The sequence below is a fragment of the Chiloscyllium plagiosum genome, unplaced genomic scaffold (genome assembly GCF_037043375.1).
Source record: "Chiloscyllium plagiosum isolate Xiang-an unplaced genomic scaffold, Cpla_swu_hap1 HiC_scaffold_20, whole genome shotgun sequence".
NCBI classification, from domain to species: domain Eukaryota; kingdom Metazoa; phylum Chordata; class Chondrichthyes; order Orectolobiformes; family Hemiscylliidae; genus Chiloscyllium; species Chiloscyllium plagiosum.
In genome coordinates, this window is record NW_028270158.1 from 71,013,428 (window position 1) to 71,033,868 (window position 20,441).

The 20,441-nt window shown below is 40.6% G+C and overlaps 1 pseudogene; it reads right to left on the reverse strand.

The window, feature by feature from the left end:
- Window positions 1-1,106: 1,106 nt before the first annotated feature.
- LOC148146658 (NACHT, LRR and PYD domains-containing protein 3-like) lies at window positions 1,107-19,307 on the reverse strand (annotated as a pseudogene).
- Window positions 19,308-20,441: the final 1,134 nt, after the last annotated feature.

The following is a 20,441-nucleotide window of genomic DNA, read 5'->3' on the forward strand; positions in this document are numbered from 1 at the left end:
TCCACACTGTAATGTAATCTAATCTAATGTAATCTAATGTAATCTAATCTAAAAAAAACTGTCAGTGTTTCAATGCAGCTCAGCCTGAGTCCCACTCTGGTTCTCTCCTGACTGTGTTTGTCCCCATTGCGCAACACTGAGGCCCAGATATCCTGGAGAAACCACACCCGGAGGCTGCGGTTCTTAGATCTCGTGACCCTGTGGCCGGCCTCTGACCTCACAATGGGAGATTACCCCCCTACCCCGACTGAGAATGCGCTGTAAACTGGTAAACGGTCAACCATGTTTCAACCTGGTGCATGGCTGCTTACAGAGTCATCGAGATATACAGCACGGAATCAGAGCCTTCGGTCCAACTCATCCACACTGATTAGATATCCTAAACTAATCTAGTCCCCTTTGCCAACACCAGGCCCAAAACTCTCTCAACCCTTACTGTTCCTATTTCCTCTCAGATGTCTTTTAAATGTTGTAATTGTACCACCCTCCATCACTTCCTCTGGCAGCTCATTTCATACACGCACCACCCTCTGCATGAAAGAAGTTGGCCATGATATCCCTTGTAAATCTTTCCCCTCTCACCCGAAAGCTATGCCCTCTGGTTCTGATCGCTCCCATGCCAGCGAAAAGACCTTGTCCATTTATCGAATCCGTGCCCTCATGATTTTATAAACCTCTATAACGTTACTCCTTAGCCTCTGATGCTCCAGGGGACATCAGACCCAGCCTATTCAGTCTCTCCCTAAAGCACAAATCCTCCAAACCTGGAAACATCCTTGTCAATCTTTTCTGCACCCTTTCAAGTTTTACAACATCCTTCTGATAGGAAAGAGACTAGACTTGAATTGACCAAATACAATGACAGCAGTAATCTTTAGAGATTGAAAGATTAATCTGATGAAACAGTCAGTCCAGCTCGAGATTCCTTCAGTGACTTTAGATATTGCTTTCCATTTGGACTGAACTGGTTTTCACACAGCTTGAAATAGATTGAAGAGTGAAGACGAATCAAGCAGATTAAACACAGCGATAACTCAAATGGAAGTAATCCTTCAAAAATTATTGACAAATATTATCCAGAGAAGTGAAGACAAACACTCACCCGATCAGCTCCAAATCTCTGCGGGGCTGTATGGGGCAGGTGACAGTGGGGTTAATTCGTCTGTGACGGAATTTAATCCCAAATCAAGAACTTTCAATGACTGATTTGTAGTGACAGCAATGGAAAGCTCCTGAGCACAAGAATCTGTGAGACGGAGGTCATACAAGCTGGGCAGAATGGGAAGACAAATGAAAAGAATCAAAGTAATCCTACACTGTTCATTAAAAAAAAATACGAACACTGGTTATGGTAATAATGTGCAGTGTTTGATAGTAAAACAGTCTCCATTGAAAGTATCTATTGAAGTGTGTATTTAAATCAATTCTTGAACGGAATAAGCCATGTACAGTGTGACATCAATTCATAGAAACACAATCTCAGGGTCTGGTACTTATTGCAGTTCCTGTAGTTGACAGCCTGAACTCCTCAGTATTGCACAAAGTATCTCCAAAATTGTACTTATACATGTTCAGTTCCAATAAAGACTGGTTAGTACTGATAGCAGAGCTGACAACATGGACACAAGGTTTTATCACACTATATCTGTACAGCCTTAGAAAGAGAAAGGAACGCCAGGAATCAGAGTAAAACCTCGGTCCTGATCATTACTTATCCAAATAATAACTTAATTATAAACGCAATCTCACATAGTGTGGAACTCGCAACAGCTTTTGTATTTTGCAATGAGGATTCAACGGAGCATTTGACAGAAGTTTCACTCCGAACTGTTTTAGCTTATTATTGTCAACATTTAATTCTGCCAATGACTGTGTTGTGTTGAGGCGAGACCATCAGCACAATATTCTGAGAGAGTGTGGCCATGAAGCCTGAGGATTAGAATCAGCAGACGTACCCAGTTTTCATACTTAGTTGTGCTCATAATGAAGTGATGAGCATGTAGCGATTAGAAACACAGTTTAAATGTTTGGTACTTACTCTAGTTTCTTTATTTTACAGTTTGAGTTCCCCAGAGTTGCTAATAGCTGTTTCTCTCCTGGATCTCCCAAAGCATTATTAATCAGATTTACAATAATTTGAGATAGACAGCGTGCAAGAGAGCCAGGGAGAGAGAAAAAGAGTGCATGAGAAAGCCAGAGGGGGTGGGGTGCAGAGATACAGGCCGAGGGGGGGAGAGAGAGAGAGAGAGGGAGAGAGAGAGAGAGACAGATAGAGAGAGAGATAGAGAGAGAGAGGTGGCGCACATCAGAGAGTCAGAAAGCGTGTGTGTGTAAGAGAAAAAAAGAGAACAAAATATCAGGGTTTTACTATTAACATTACAATAATGATTATGTAAATATTTAGAGACTCAGATCTCACATATTGACAGCCGTACCCAGAGCAGAGAGGAAAAGGGTGGTGTGGAAAAGCACAGCAGGTCACGCAACATCTAAGTAACAGGAGAATCAACAATTCGGGCATAAGCCTTTCATCAGGGGAGTCGGGAGCAGTCAGAGAGATAAATTGGAGCCGCAGTTGCTGCGGAAGACAAGACGAAGGCCACATGCACTTTCACGTCCACCCCCGCAGATACCATCGAACACACCACTTCCACCCACCCACTGCTCTGAGCATCACCATGTAGCAGGAGCAGGAGCAGCCCATTTGCTCACTTAGATTGCTTCACCATTTAATATGCTTGGAGATGATCAGTTTTTATTTTGAACTCTACATTTCCATCTACCCTCAGTAACTTAGATTCTTATTACCCAAAGTAAACTATCTAACTGTGACTTTACAATATTCAATAACCCCAGCTCCAACACGTTTTTGGACAGTGTTCAAATTTCTCTCAACTCTCAAAACGAAGTTCTCCTCATCTTTATCCTAAAAAGCTAACCCCTAATTTTAAAGCAGTGACCCCTCATTCTAAAATCACCCACAAGAACCACCATCCATTCCTTATCCAACCCAGCAAGGCCCTGAAGGTCTTTAGGCACTTTGATCAAATTATCCACAAACCCATCTAAACTTCATTGGAAACAAACCCAGCCAGGCCTCGTATCTTCCTAAGATAAGCTACTCGTTCAAAGTATTAATCTGTTATGCAAAGCTACCTCGAATGCATTGACATCCATCTTTAAATGAGACTGGTGTGAGAATGAATTGAGCCTGTAAGTTTTCAATACAGGTTATGACAGTAAAATTCAAGAGCAGGGTTTAGTTAACCAACCTTGCACCAAATGAACTAATGCAGCCTCGGGTTTTGTGTGAGCAATAATTCATAAACAATAGTTTGTGTTATCAAATCATTGCAGAGAGGCTTTGGGGCCAGATGATGTTTGGACAGATGGAGATGAAGAACACTTGTAAGAAATGTTGTAAAACAGTAATGGTGTAACTGATCCTTGACTGAGTGAAAGAGTCATGCATGTCATTCATCTATGACCTGGAATTGAAATATATTTTTCCTTCTGTTTGTGTGAAGCATGAATAGATGCTTCTGGTATGAAACCACTGAATATTTCTATATTCTCCAGAGATTTACTCTGGTTGAACTAGTGATGCTCTCCCTGCATTGTTTAAATAAAACAACTGCAATCTTGTACTCAGTCTCCAGTGGTCATTTACATTACAACAACAGAAAACAAAACCATACACAGTATCCAGGATGTGATGTCACGTGGCCTGTACACCTGAAGCAGAGCAATTTTACTTTTATGTTCAAATCCAATTGTAATAAAGAATAGTTTCCCTTCAAATTAACGAAAATGCTGCAGCTGTAACTCAAAAACTAAAATCGCTCAACACCTCAGAATTCCTCAGCCATTCCGTCTTTAAAGGAACATAATGTTTAACCAATATAACAGACTTTATCGAAGGATTATCATCTGCTTTCGATAAGGGGAGGCTGTGAACTTACTGTATCTGTGTTTGATCCCCCTGTACTTCCCTGCTTCCATCCATTCTTGGATACAGGAATTGCCTTTCTTCAAAGGTCCTCTGTTGGCCTAAAACTTTCTATCAATATTTGAGGACTAAAAGGATGACTAGGGTACGAATATGCCCAGCTAAAGACAAAAGTGGGAAGTTGTGTGTTGAGCCTGTGGAGATCGGAGAGGGGTTAAATGAAAAAATATCATCTGTTTTCACTGATGAAAAGGAGAAAACAGAAAAACGGTCTATTGGAATTGAAAGGATTGAGGTTAGTAAGGAGTGGTGTTAACAATTTCCGAAGGTGTGAAAGTAGATAAGCCCCTGTGTTGATTGAGATTTATCCGAGAATTCTCTGGGAAGCGAGGGAGGAGATGGTCGAACCTTTGGCCTTGATCTTTGAGTTGTCATTTTCTAAATGTTTTGTAACTGAAGACCTTGTTCAAGCAGAACAGCAGAGATGACCCAGGTAATTATAGAACATTGATCCTTACGTCTATTGTTGGAAAAGTTTTGGAAAGGATTACAACAGATAGGACGTATAATCATCAAGCAGGCAGCAATTTGATTGGAGGAGAAAGTGAGGTCTGCAGATGCTGGAGATCAGAGCTGAAAATGTGTTGCTGGAACAGCGCAGCAGGTCAGGCAGCATCCAGGGAACAGGAGAATCGACATTTCAGGCATAAGCCCTTCTTCAGCCCTTCCTGAAGAAGGGCTTATGCTCGAAATGTCGATTCTCCTGTTCCCTGGATGCTGCCTGACCTGCTGCGCTGTTCCAGCAACACATTTTCAGCAATTTGATTGGAGACAATCGACATAGTTTCGTCAATGGCAGGTCTTGTCTTACAAACTTCATCGAGTCATTTGAGAAATTGACTGAGCATGTGGCAGGGGTAGGACAGCTGACGTGGTACAAACAAAACCTGCAGATGCTGGAAACCAGAGTCTAGATTAGAGTGGTGCTGGAAAAGTATAACAGGTCAGGCAGCATCCGAGGAGCAGGAAAATCGACATTTCGGGGAAAAAACCGCCATCAGTTGACATGGTGTACATGGACTTCAGTAAAACCTTTAATAAGGACCCGCATGTTGGGCTTTCGGAGAAAATGCAGAAGCATGAGACTGAGGGTGATATAGCATTTTGGATTAGAAATTGGTATTCTCTTAGAAGTCAGTGAGTGCTGGTGGATGGGAAATATTCAGCCTGGAGTCCGGATGCCAGTGGTGTACCTCAAAGCTCTGTTTGGGTACCTATTTGTCATAAAATGAACACAGGCATAGATGGATGGGTTAGTATGTTTGCAGATGACACTAAAGTCGGTGGAGTGGTGGGACGTGCGGAAAAAATGTTGCAGGTTGCAGGGGGATCTGGATAAACTGCAGAATTGGGTTGAGAGGTGGCAAATGGAGTTCGGTGCAGAGAAATGCGAGATGCCTCATTTTGGTAAGAATAAGAGGAAGGCAGAATATTGGGTGGATGGAAAGATTTTTGGTAGTGTGGATGTGCACAGGGATCTTGTTGCCCATGCAATAGATCACTGAAAGTTGCCACCCAGCTTGATAGTGCTGTTAAGAAGGCATATGGTGTGTTAGCTTTTATTGGTAGAGTGATTGAGTTCCTGAGCCATGACATGCTCCAACTGTACAAAATACTCGTGCGGCCTCACTTGGAATATTGTGTACAGTTCTGATTGCCCTATTACAGGAAGGATGTGGAAACATTGCAAAAGATGCAGACGGGCGTTCGCAGGATGTTGGCTGGTCTGGAGCGAACGTCTTATGAGGAAAGGCTGAAGGACTTGGGTCATTTGTCATGGAGATAAGGCGAAGAGGGGATTTAATAGAGACATACAATATGACCAAAGGATTAAATTGGGTGAGCAATGAGAGTATTAATTCCTAGAATGATGACGCCGGCTTGTATGAGGGGGCAGAGTTGCAAATCGAGGGGTGATAGATTTAAGAGCGATGTCAGAGGCAGGTTCTTTACTCAAAGAGTGCTAAGGGCTTCGAATGCCTGCCTGCCAGTGCAGTGAACACAGCCAAATTAGGGGCATTTAAACAGTGCTTGGATAAGCATATGAATAATGAAGGAATAATGTAGGGAATGGGCTTAGATTTGTTCATCGTTTGGTGCAATATTGAGGACCATAAGGCCTGTTCTGTGCTTTATTGCTCTATGTTCTATGAATCTTGCTAATTTTGTAAATTCATGCCAATACACCTCCAACGTCATTAGCAATTTCCTTCAAGACCCTGCGATGAAGTCCATCCGAAGCTGGAGACTAGTCAGTCCCCCATGTCATCAGTTTCCTGAGTAAGGTCTCCTTAGAGAATGTAATCTCACTACGTTCCTCACTCTCACCTCCTGATTTTGTTTTATCTTCGACAGTGAGAGAGAAGAAAAATACTTGTTCATCTCATTAGCCATTTCCTTATTTTCTACCATTAACTCGATATTCTCAGTCTGTTGAGGACCGATATTTACTTTATGTCCAGATTTTATATTCATAAAACTGTGGAAACTCTTGCTTTTCTGTTTTTAGATTTCAAGCTTGCTTCTTCTCACATGCTAGCTCCCTCTTTCTGATTAACCTTTGAATCATTCTGTTCCGTTCTTTATTTTCAGATCAATCATCTGACGTATCTTCATCTTTACAACTGCATCAAATTGAATGGTATCTCTCACTTCCTTAGTTAACCACAGATAGGGAGTCCTCCCTCTAAACTTTATTCCTTTAGTTGGAATAGATTAATTCTGAAGGATGCTCTTAAATGTCACCACTATCGCCATTAATCTATGTCAGAGCTGCTCATGTTATTCACTTCAGCTCGCTTAACTTTCATATCCACACCTTATTTAAAATTAAAATATTTGTCGTCAGCCCAATCTTCTCTGTTTCAAACCTGATGTAAAATTGAATCATATTTTTATTGCTGCTATCTCGGAGTGTCTTTAATCGGAGATTGTTTCACAAATCATGTCACATCACACAATTCCCACAAGATGATAAACGTATAACCTGCTTCCTGATTGTTCAAGTACATGCAGCTCGAAGAAACTCTCTCAAAAGTAAGCGATAACTTCTCATCCAGGCCACTACTGCCAAGTTGATTTGCACTGTCTATATATAGATTCAAGTCAGTAATGATTTTTGACATTGCACTGTCACAAGCGTCCAATATTTCTTCTTGTCTAACTTGTCCTACACTGTGTTCATCATTAAGGGGCCTGCAGACCACTCCTATTAGATATTGCTTTCCTCTGAGAATCGTCATGCCATAATGATTCATTTCAACGTGTGTTATGGATTTTTTTACTTTGTTTTGAAAGACATGAAGCTTTCACTTTTCTCTTTCTTTCATTTGTGACGTTAAGCTTGATGGTTGCTGTATTCCTAGCTTTCCTTTACTTCTCCGACCATTCTTGCAATTCTCTGATTCTCATTTCTCATGTTTTCGTTTTCCTTTAAAGTTTCTTTTTTTTGACAAATCACATCTTTCCATTTTTCATCCCTTGCGCCATCTACTGAGTTCAAAAGCATCTCTCATTCCTTGTTACCATCAAGGTGACTGAGCAGTCAGCACAGCCATCTCACAGCTTCACGGACCTGGGTTCAAATCCAGCTTTGTGCGACTGTCAATGGATGTTTGCACATTGTCCCCAAGACTGCATGTGTGTCCTTCAGATGCTCCAGTTTCCGTTCAAAGACTTTCAGGCCAGGTGAATTGGCCGTCCTCATTTGTTCAGTGAGGTGCGTTCGTCAGGGGAACTATAGAGCAATAGAGTAAGGGAATTGGTCTCGGTGCTATACTCTTTGAAGGTTCAGTGTGGACTTGTCGGGCCAAATGGCCTGTTTCGACACTGTTGGGAATCTATGATTCCCAAGATGGGCAGTTTGCAAAAGGACTTTTCTGGTACAGGCTACCCGAAGTGTATCACTCTCACTCTCACTCTCTTCGTGCCATACGAACCAAAATACACTTCTCTTACACCAATTGCTTTACAATGTATTTTCCAACTTTATGCATCCTATGTCAACTTGCAAGTGGTTCAGATAGCATTCTACAGATTATAAACTTTGACAGTCAGTTTTTATTTGCTGCCTTGATCCTCGTACTATCTATGCTTAACTTTTTACTTAATTCTACCAATGACATTGATACCTATGTTGACCAATTCATCGGGACTTTCTCCCTTCCATTAAATATTAGAAACAATCGCACACAGTCTGATACTCGCCCGAGTTGCTGCATTATATAGTCCTGTTTGCTCAGAATCTCAGCCAAAAATTTCACTCTTAATCTTCCACTTTGGTGCTTCACAGCCTAAACAGAACGAAAGAGTGAGAAACAAAGTGAATCAAATACTGTTTGTTTTTATTTTCTTTTTCTGTCTTGAATGTACACAGAGACACTGAAAAATATGAGAAAATAATCAGATTTTCCCAAAATTGGCAGCTAGATTTGTTATGTTCAAAACCCAAGTGAATGTCGCTAAATTCAATGATAGTCCTTACTGGACAGCAGGTCAGTGACTCATTAGTGAGAGCTACAGTCTTCATAAAGTGGGGTAGTAAGCATAGCTTCAAGGTAAATTGCATCACTATAAGGCAACATGGTGGCGAAGGCTCTGTGATTGGAGAAGGCAATCACTCAGATATTGATCATGGTCAACAGGTATGATGAACTGGTTGTCTGATGTCAAGGTGGAAAACTATGGGAAGGATAGTTACAAATGCAGACAATGCTACCAGGTGTCAAACAGAGTAGAGCAGAATAGAATGTAGCAATAAAGAGGATTCACTATAGCTACACATGAAAGTCTGGTCGAGTATGTTCATTATTCGCTGTTAGGTTAAGGAAGATTTCATGGTAACTGGGGAGGAAATGGCAATTGCAGAAGACCATGGAAACTCAGCGGCACTGACTTCAGAAGAAGCAACACGTGGCAAAAGTGGCGTGGAATAAATGATATCTTATCAAAGGATGCTGCCATCAGTACTGGGACAGGACGGAGCTATACTGAGGGGACAGACTCCAGCTGAATCAGTATAAGGCATCTGTTCTCCTGGAAAGAGCAAACAGGGAGGCAGAAAACAATTCAAAATTAATGAATGAAGGCGTACAGGAAACTAAATCAGTCTAAATGAAACGGTAAAGGACAGAATACAAAACAATTCTGTCACAAAGCTGATCATTTCCTTTCTAAAAGCTGTCCCTTTACTCAAGGATACTACGTTTTTCTTTTTTTTTCAGAGGAGTAATAAACGCCTTCCGGTTCCGATTACACTGGTTTTGTTCAGACATCAAATATAAACAGATGAGACTTCAAGCTAAAATGGTCATGTTTTAGAAGTGACTGGTACAATGAAAGGGGACTGGTCTGCTCATCAGCTGTGTACTTCAGTGCGAAACGAGTTAGGATTTCAGCCTTGTGGAAACAGGTTCTGTCTCTCTCTGCCCTTCTAACTTCAACCTGAAAACATCCGTTCCATTTTTTAAAACAGTTTTAAGGGGGGTTGCTTATTGGGACTGTTGTGCATATTCAAAACACTCTAATTAAATCCAGGTTGGATTCACTGAGCTCTGTCGGATTTCTTTAATCTGTTCTTTGTGTTTCATCGCGTAATTTTTAAAATAAATTTCTGTCTGTTTTAAAACCTAACACTCAACCTAGCGAACGTACTCTAGCTAATTATCGCTGTACACTTACCAAACCAGGTTGCAAACTTATCGTCTGTGTTGCCTTCACCAGACTGTTTTGAGTAGTCTGGCCAAGTCCATAACAGATCTGGGGCTCTGCGGGAATTTAAACAGCGAGTGGTATGTGCCTTTATTTCGGGAATTGTTTTGGTTTGTTAGACAAAGCTCGGGATTCTAATGGCTCTTTCAGTCGCCAAAAGTTTTAGTCGCGGTGACTTTAGAAGTTTTATGAAAAGTGAATTAGACCAAGCTGCAGGAATTAGCAGCCAAACGGGAATTGGAATTGCCTGCTTCTGAGGAAAGGAGAGATAATTACAGCGGTAGCTCAGCATGTAGATTTGCAGGAGAAATCGTCAGAATCTGTAAAAATGGCAAGAATTCGGTTGCAAATGAAGCGGGTTGAATTAGAGGTGAGAGCTAAGGAAAGGGCTTCAGAAATGAAACAGTTTGAGTGACTATTACAAACAGAGGAGAGGGAAAAATCGACAGGAGCCGAAGAGAGGGAGAGGAGAGAGAGCAGCAGGAGAGAAAGAAAAAGAGATATTGAACTTCAACAACTAACCCTTAAAGAGGAATGTCAGCTTAGAAGATCGGAGATAAAGGCTAAAGGTAAGCTGAGTGAGGAAGACAGTGAAGATGAGCAAGCCCATGGTAGTCAGAAGCCTAGTGAGAAACTGTTTAAGTATGTTCAAGCATTGCCTAATTTTGATGAGAAGCATGTGGAAACATTTTGTTCATCTCATTTGAAAAAATGGTTAAACAAATTCAGTGGCCAGTGGCAACATGTGTTTCGTTGATCCAAATGAAAGTTGTATGTAGGGCTAATGATGTATTCGCATTCCGATCAGTGGAGCTTTCTGGGGAGTATGAGGAGGTGAAAAAAGCCATTTTAAGCGCATATGAGCTTGTACCAGACGCCGATCGACAACGTTTCAGGAAGCTAAGGAGGGACCTTGGTCCAACCTTTACTGAACTTAAAATGATCAAACAGAGTAATTTCAGATAGATGGATAAGAGCTTCAAAAATCGAGCAACCTGATGATGGCCTAAGAAAGGAAATTATTTTGGAGGAATTCAAACATTCACTGCCTGAAGCAATGTGAACTCAGGTGGAAGAGTAGACAGTTAAAACAGCAAGGTTAGCAGCTGAAGTGGCTGACTATCATGAGCTAATCCATAAAACTCGGTTTCACTTCCAGAATCAATTTTAGTCCATGAGGAATGAAATTGCGACAAAGAGAAACCCTCACGTGGAAATGGAAAGATAGATCTCAGTGAAGACTATAAGGATAACTTTTCACAGGCTAAATATAAACCCTTGACACGTTGGTGTGGGGGGGCGTGGAGGGTGCAAAGAAGACAAAGAAGCTCTGGCGTTTTCATTATAATGAGGTGGACCAAAAAAAAATCACAGTTTGGCGGGATAGGAGAAAGTCGGATGTAGAAATACCAGACAATCCTGGGAGTTTTGTTGAACTAGTAACAAAAATCACAAGTGAATGTATACAACGAGAGCAGGATGCACAAGATAGTCAGAGGTTTATTAAGGAGGAAGTGCTAGATCTGATTAAAACTATACATGCAACGGTAAAGATTATTCACATAGGCCAAGAGGAGCAGGTAAAGAGTTTACAAAATTAAGCGACACAGGATCCTCTCAGGCTTTGATGCTGAAGCATGAGGACGTATGTACTCTTGAGGGACTATTGCTGGAAAAGGTTCTGGTAACAGGGAATAATTGGTGAGGGAAAAAGACGCTATATTATGTAAAGTGAGGTTAGAAAATCCAGAGAAGAGTGGAGAATTTGTTTTAAGAGTACTGGACAAACTCTCTGCTCCAGTAATACAATTTGTCCTTGAAAAGATGCAGCTGATTCACAGGCAGGCATGCTACCTACTCTAGTGTAAACGTCAGTGGAAACTCGGGCAACATAAGAATGGAAGGGTGCATATTCAGGAACTTTCCCTGATTATGTGGTCACAAGATCACAGAATCACAAGTTGAAGCAGGAGAGATCAACAGTCACAGATAAGGAAGCTGACAAAGCTATATCCAAGACATCTTTTGATCAGATAAGTTGGAGAGATCAGGAGCAACTGGATAAAGATGCAAGTATAGTTAGCTCTGCTAAACTTATCAAATTAGAGCAAAAAGAATGAACATCAATTCGCCACAAAAAGACATAACCCACTCTCACTAATATCCTTACATACAGAATAGGAAGGACACCACTTCGACCGGGACAATGCATCTGTCCTAGGACAAGTTAAACAGAGGCACATACAATAACTCCTGGAAGCATGGAATTCCAACTATAACTACATCAACAAATACGTTGATTTAGATACCATTTACCAACCCCAGAGAAAAAGAACAAGAAATGACATCATCATAAGAAATGGTGTCACCACAGGATATCACATCATCAACTGCAGGAAACTAAACATATAAAAGGAAAGCGGGCTACGCCACCAGTGCTTCATTCGGAGGCTCACTGAAGATGTTACCGAGTATGGTGACGAAATGTCTGAAAACGAACCTTCCAGTTCAGCGAGCAAACTTACACCTAAAACCACAACCTGCGTACAAATCTTCTCAAAACACGGTGGAAAGAAGAGAACTTAAAACAGTTGTATCAAAAGACATTTACAGAGATAGAGAGTGAATCCATTCCAGTGTGTTATGATTTAGCAAATGTTGTCTTAATGAGAAATTAGAGACCATCTCATATTCAAGCTGATGAGAAATGGGCAGATATTCATGAAATTGTTTTGTCAGTACAGTATAGAAAGGACGTGATGCGAGTTGGGGCATGAACTACAATGTTGAGGTCATTTTTGGGTGACGAAAACACAGGATAAAATACAGCGACATTCTTACTCATCTGGACTACACAAATATGCAATTGAATTTTGCTGCATGTGTCATCCATGTCAGCTAATTGGAAAATCACAGGCAATAATAAAACCTGGACTTTTAATACTAATTCACAAATTTGAGGAACCTTTATCAAGTGTCATGTATGATTGCGTAGGTCCCCGATCTCAATAAAAAAAATTGGAAATAAGTTTTTTTTACACTAACGAACCTGTGATACAGATTTCCAGAGGCAATCCATTATGCAACATCACAGCTAAAAAGGCTGCTGAAGAATTACTTAAAGTTTTCATGAGACACGGACTACCAATAGAGATCCAGTCAAATCAAGGATCAAACTTCACATCTAATCTATTCAAGGAGGTTATGGATAATTTGGGAATAAAGCAATTCAAATTTACTGCTTACCATCAGGAATCACAGGGAGCGCTAGAGAGATGGCGTCAAACATGTTGGGAGCTAATGGTCAGGATTATCCAGATGATTGGGATAAGAGAGTTCCATTTACATTTCTTGCGATCAAAGATGCACTGAATTACTGGACAAAATTCAATCCGTTTGGGCATGAAGTAAAAGGCCGATAAAATTGGTAAAGGAAAAATTAGTAAATACGAATTCAGAAATCATCCCTTTGTACTATGTGTCAAATTTTAGAGAAAGTTTCAATAGAGCTGTAGAGTCGGCTAGGCAGCTTTTAAAAGTAAGTGAAAGTGAGTACTGCAGATGCTGGAGATGTGAGTCAACTATGTGGTGCTGGAAAAGCACAACAGGTCAGGCAGCATCCGAGGAGCAGGAAAATTGACGTTTTTCCTGCTCCTTGGATGCAGCGTTTAGACGTATCACAGCATTGAATGAAACAGGATGCGGATAAGAAGTCATAAATTTGCAATTTTGCAATTGAGGATAAGGCATTGGTGTTACTTCCAGTAGCAAGTGAGCTTTTAAATGCAAGGTTAAGTGGACCACAACAAACCGAAAGGAAATTGAGTGAGGCGAACTCCAGACAGGAAGAAATCTCATAGAGTGTGCCATGTGAATGCGCTCAAAAGGTATTTTGATAGGGAAGGAAGTAAGAGGAGAAGGTGTTAATAATTTTAGCACAGAAGGAGGAACCAAGTTCAGAGCATTCTGAACAGGACATTCCGCAATTCAAATTGGACAATGAGGAAGTTTCAAAAATTGATATAAATTATTGAATACCTTCCACAAGAAAATCCAAATGACCTGAAAGAGTTATTTCTCTTACATGGGGAGATATATGCCGAAATAAACTGATAAGTACTAACCTAATGGTGCATGAGATAGGGATGGGAGATGCTGTTCCGAGGAAGCAACATCCTTATAGGCATATCCCTCTCAAGTTGGCACGGGTTCTGAAGGAGGTAGAGTGCATTCTCCACGATGACATAATTGAAGGGAGTTCAAGTAACTGGAGCTCACCCATTGTCATGGCGACAAAGTCCGATGATAGCCAGAGGTTATGTTTGACTATCGCAAATTCAAAGCAGTTACACGGACTGATGCAAATTAAATTCCACGGTTGGAGGACTGTGTCGAAAAAGTGGGGCAAGTAACTTACATTTCTAATTTGGACATGGTCAGAACTTACTTGCAAATATCTTTCTCAGAGGGAGACAAGATAATTTCGGCTTTAATGGACTATATCAGGTCAAAGTCATGCCATTTGGTATGAAAAACGCTCCAGACCCATTTCAGTGACAGACTGATAAGGTCATTGCTGGATTATCCAACTGTGTGGTGTATATTGATGACCTTTCGTGGTCTTTGCGAATGAGACATAGATCCCTACATTCATGGTTTTCTTCAGAGGGGTAATAAACCACTCCCGGTTCTGATGAGATTAGTTTGACACCGAATTTAAAGGATATTGAAAGGTATTTTTGTTTATGTGTCTTCAGGAAAGATGAGTCTTCAGGAAAAAAATGGTCATATTTTAGAAGTTTCCTCTCTAGCTGAGTAACCCGTCCAGAACTATTTAGGTGTTCAGCTGTGTGGAAACAGACTCTCTCTCTCTCTCTCTCTCCTCTTCTAACTTCAACATGTGAGTATCTATTACATTTTAAAACATTTTTTAAATAATGGGGTTTGCTTAGTGGGACTGTTGTGTATATTCAGAACTACCTAATTACGTCTAGCTTAGACAGACTGAGTTGTGTAAAGGTTCTTTGTGTTTCATTGTGAACTTTGTGAAGACATTTCTGTCCGCTTTAAAACCTAGCAGTCAACCGAGCTTTCTTAATCCGGGTAATTCTCACTGCACATTTACCAAAACAAATTATATCATTTTCGACTCGGTTGGCTGCTCAAGAATGCTTTGCGTGGTCTGGCCTCGACCATAGCATTACAGACAGAGATGAAAACAGAGAAATAGGATTCAGGAATATGAGAGCAATGCGGCAGATAAAATATAATTAGAGGATTCACAACGAAAATCTGTGAAAGTATCTCAAGGGGAATAAACACAAAACCACCAAAGAGAAATTACTGAGGCACGGCCGCTGGAGAATTTTGACAGATAACTCAACTTACAAAATTGATGCAATTGGGAAAGCAAGTGAAAGATGAAGGTGCAAACCTTGACCTCGTTTTGGGAAATAAGGCAGGGCAGGTGACTGAGGTGTCATGGAGGAGCACTTTGGGGCCAGCGAACATAATTGTATTAGATCTAAAATAGTTATGGGAAAGGATAGACCAGATCTAAAAGTTGAAGTTCTAAATTGGAGAAAGGCAAATTTTGACGGTCGTAGGCAAGACCTTTCGAAAGTTGGTTGGGCGCAGATGTTCTTAGGTAAAGGGACGTCTGGAAAATGAGAAGCCTTCAGAAGTGAGATAACGAGAATCCAGAGAAAGTATATTCCTGTTAGAGTGAAAGGAAAGGATGGTAGGTATAGGGAATGCTAGATGACTAAAGAAATTTAGGGTTTGCTTAAGAAAAAAGAATGAAGCATATGTAAGGTATAGACTGGAGAGATCGAGTGAATCCTTCGAAGAGGAGAAATGCAGTAGGAGTATACTTAATAGGGGAATCAGGAGGGCAAAACTCGAACATGAGATAGTTTTGGCAAATAGAATTAACGAAAATCCAAAGGGGTTTTACAAAAACATTAAGGACAAAAGGGTAACTCGTGAGAGTACAGGGCCCCTCAAAGATCAGAATGGCGGCCTTTGTGTGGAGCCACAGAAAATAGGGGAGATAATAAACGAGTATTTTGCATCAGTATTAACTGTGGAAAAGGATATGGAAAATGTAGATTGTAAGTAAATAGATGGAGGCACCTTGCAAAATGTCCAAATGAGAGAGGAGGAAGTGCTGCATGTCTTGGAACGCATAAAGGTGGATAAATCCCTAGGACCTGATCAGGTGTACCCTAGAACTCTGTCGGAAGCTAGAGAGGTGATTGCTGGGCCTCTTGCTGTGATATTTATATCATCGATTGTCACAGTTGGGATGCCGAAAGACTGGAGGTTTTCTAACATTATGCTGCTGTTTATGTAGGGTAATAAGGACAAACCAAGGAACCAAAGATCAGTGAGCCTGACGTCGATGTTGAGCAAGTTGTTGGAGGGAATCCTGTGGGACAGAATGTCCATGTATTTGGAAAGGCAAGGACTGATTAGGGATAGTAAACATGGGAATGGGAAATCATGTCTCATAAACTTGATTGAGCTTTTTGAGGAAGTAATAAAGAGGACTGATGAGGGCAACGCGGTAAATGTGATCGACATGGACTTCAGTAAGGTGGTCGACAAGGTTCCCCATGGGAGATTGATAAGCAAGGTTAGATCTCACAGAATACAGGAAGAACTAGCAACTTGGATACAGAATTGGATCAAAGGTTGAAGACAGAGGTTGGTGGTGGAGGGTTGTTTTTCAGACTTGAGGTCTGTGACCAGTGGTATGGAGAAGGATCGGCGCTGGTTCCTCTACTTTTTGTCATTTACATAAATGATTTTGATTACAAAATTATGAGGGCCATGGATTGGGTAAATAGACAAAGTCTTTTCCCTGGGGTCGGAGAATCCAGAAATAAAGGGCATAGGTTTAGGCTGAGAGCAGGTAGATATAAAAGAGACCTAAGACGCAACATTTTCACACAGACTGCGGTACGTGTATGGAATCAGCTGCCAGACGAAGTGGTGGAGGCTGTTACAATTTCAATATGAAAGAGGCATTTGGATTAGAATATGAATAAGAAGAGTATGGAGTGATATGGACCGGGTGCTGGCAGGTGGAACTTAATTGGTTTGGGATATCTGGTTGGTATGGAAGGGTTGTTCCGAAGGCTCCATTTCCATGCTGTACATCTCTATGACTCTAAACAAAGTAGTGTTTTTGCAGAAGCTATAAATATTAAATCAAACATAATATCAGCACAAATCATCCAGACATAAATAGCATCATAAAAGTGGAGACAATGTTTAGCAAATGATTGATCGCACATTACTGCAGATAATCTATATACCACTTCTTGGTGCAGGGAAGGTGGATGGAGAAATGTACACATAGACTCCTGGAAGAGTCTTCTGACAAACTGGTGAAAAAGTAAATGGATGATAGATTAAGTTCCTGAAATATAGCCATGACTCTTTTTGTTTCAGTTATATAAGCATTTGTTGCTGGCCCGTAATGAGAATAAGACACAATGAAGCATACGTTCTTGGAAACATAATAACAAAATTTGCCTTAACATTGTAGAAGATACAATTCAGAGTGACATGAGTAGTGTTGCATTCTGCTGTGTAGTCTTATTGACTTCACCAGTTTTGAAGACTTGCATTGGTTGATCAGGAGAAATCATTAAAATCCCATCATATTGACAATAATCCATTAAGGATTCTTCAGTCTTAGTGAAATCTGTCAACAATCTTCATTCTTGGTAAATTGTGTTGAAAATGATTCTCTCTGATCCAACTGAATTATTAGCCTCCCTTCATTATGGGAAAAAAGGCACAATCCATGGTTTGTCAACAATTTGGCCAAAGGTTAGAGACAGATAGTTACCTCAGCAGTTAGCATTTGTGAAGGACGGCTCCCAATCGCTGCAGTCCTTCGTACTGAATGTAGCAGTTCTCAAGATCATGTTAATTTACTGAATCACAGAATTCAATGTCAAAACAGAGGCCAACACAATCTGTTGTGGTCAATTGCAAGTCACTTAATGAAAATGTTTCCACACATTTCACTGAGTTCCATGCAAGTCATTTATTCTGAGACTGAAACAGGTATTGCAATGTATTCAGGAGGGTTTTTTTAACCAGTCTTAGTATTTCCAATATTCTCTTTAACAATATCCTTCACATAATCAATGACATGGCACACTGACTGATGACGAAATTGGCACAGAAACTCTTTCAGAGCTGATTGTGGGGAGGACAGACCAACAATTAAATGTTTGAATATTTGAAATCGTCTATCTTCCTTACTGTGGGCCTTACTGAGCAATTTCTGAATGCCCGCGGGGTCAGGAGTCAGGAATTGTACAAAAACCTTTACATATTCTTTGATGATGGAGTGTGGGAATATGTAACACACCATCTGTGCACAATGATGTCTCTCCAAAAGTTCCATCAAAATCCAGATAGGAACTGGGAAGTTTGCAGATTGTACAGAATGAAACCTCCATTTCGAAACACAGTCTTCTTCTCGGAGTCGACAGAGAATGCTAGCTCACCAAGCTTGAGAAACACGTCTTTGGGTGGGGTTGGGGGGGTTCAATCTGACACCTATGGTTTTTCAGAATGTTGTAAATATAGTAGGAATACATTAGGTAATGGTCTTGGGTACATGCTGCTTTTTTTTCTCTCTTTGTGTGAAGAAGGGGCCCAGTGACAAACCGAGGATCCGGCAGCACGAAGGGCTGTAGCACATGGTGTACAGGATCTCGTTCTCCTCTACATATTTGTGAACAGCTGCTGCCAGCGTCTGATCTTTAAAAAAAACCTCGTAAAGTATACCTTCCGTTCATTAGCAACAAATCCCAGGATTTCAGCCCAGATGCTGATCTCAGCCGATTCAAATAAATGCAATACGGTGGCCACGAGCACTGAAGATCCTGGTAGCAGCTTGTGCTGGATTAAACTATACACAATGTCAGACATTTCACAACAGCTTTCGGGAACAGTGCACATAAACTGAGGTTCCGCATTTCTCCGACTGTCAGAAAAATCAATACTGTCTTTGAATTCATCCAAACCATCAAATATAAACAGCAATCCCTCTGGCTTCTTCCAGAGCTCTCCTAGAACACTCCCAAAGTAAAGAGACTGATTCAGTATCAGCTTACTCAGGTTTATCCTACAGTTAATTATTTTCAAATCCTGTAATTTAAAACTGAATTCAAATTGGAACTCTGTGGCCCAGTCATAAACCATCTTTTATACCATTGTTGATTTTCCAATTCTGGAGACTCTGCTCAGTGCTGGTAAAGTTCCAGTTTTAGATTTTTGGGGAGAAAAGCTGCTGAGGAACAACTGATCAGGTCGGATTTTTTTCCAGTACTCTCCGGAGATGTTTCTGTCTCCAATTTTCATGTTCTCGGCCTCTTGCTAGCAGTTCATGTTCTACAGGTTTACTACTTCGAACAGTGGAAACAACCGTTAGCTCAGTGTGTCTACCAACCAACTGGAAAATCTTCACCTGCTCCTATATTGGCATTGTGTTCACTCACGATGTTTCAGTTTGGACACGGAGTGTCTCCTTGTATTTCTGTTGAACATCTTCAATTCGAACAGACAGAAATTAGTTCTCCATGTTAGTTTGATTAACATTGAAGGAAACAAAAAAAAATTAATCTCTTTTTACAAAAGACAGCAAAACGTTGCATTTAGTGCACAGACACTAAATTTGTGCAGAAGATAAACGTCCATGCATGAAAACTTCACTTTGTAAGTGAAGGAAGGTCGAGAAAGAATTGAAGGTCTTTAGTTTTAGTCATCGAGATTTCTATGAAGGTCATACATTCCCTGCCAGGTTTATAATGAGTCTTATAACAGACATTATCTTACAAATTCTCACAGGTAACTCACCTAATGTCTCCCAAAGTTTACCTACAAACTGAAAGCCCAGGTGTGTTAATGGAATTCTCTCTGTTTGGATTAGAGCAAATGTTGTATTGGGACCACTTGTATCACCTTCAATATTCAATCCATCCACCGTGGGCACACAATGGCAGCTATGTACACCTTCTCGAAGAAGCACTGCCACAATTCATCTGATTCTTTAGGCTGTACGTTCAGTTTGTTCAGACAAGGGCAGCAGATGAATGGGATGACCACCACAGATTAATTCGCTGTCATTAGGCCAAACCTTACAGTAATGTTCTCATTTCCATATAATAAGCATGACAGGGGTAGAAAAGACAATCTACCACATTCTAAAACACGTGGAATGTTGTGTTCAGCAAGCGACACTGAATAGGCCAGGACTTTCATCCCACTGCAGAAGTGTTAAGGGTGAGGTTCACATCATAAAAGTATTTTATTTTATTAATATCATTGATGGTTTACAAAGTATATGAAGAGTGTAGGTATCCATCTAGAAATGAAGAGGATCAGCAATAAACCCTGAAGGTCATTCAGGTGAAACATCTTCACTCCAGAGAGGTGTAGAATATGTGACTCATTATCAAAGGAATGGTCCAGATGAACACATGGATGAAAATTGGTTTAACTCACAGAAGGGATACAGTAATACAGGTGAGAGAAGGTACACGGGGAACATTTGAGGTGAATGGGTTGTGTCCGTTGAATAGACTCAATGTTTTTCAATGAACTTCTTCAAAAGTCTCAGTCAATGAGCAGCATGAAAATATGTCAGTCTCAAAATGTAGTTGTAATCATGTCCTCGATGCAAAGAACTAATCTT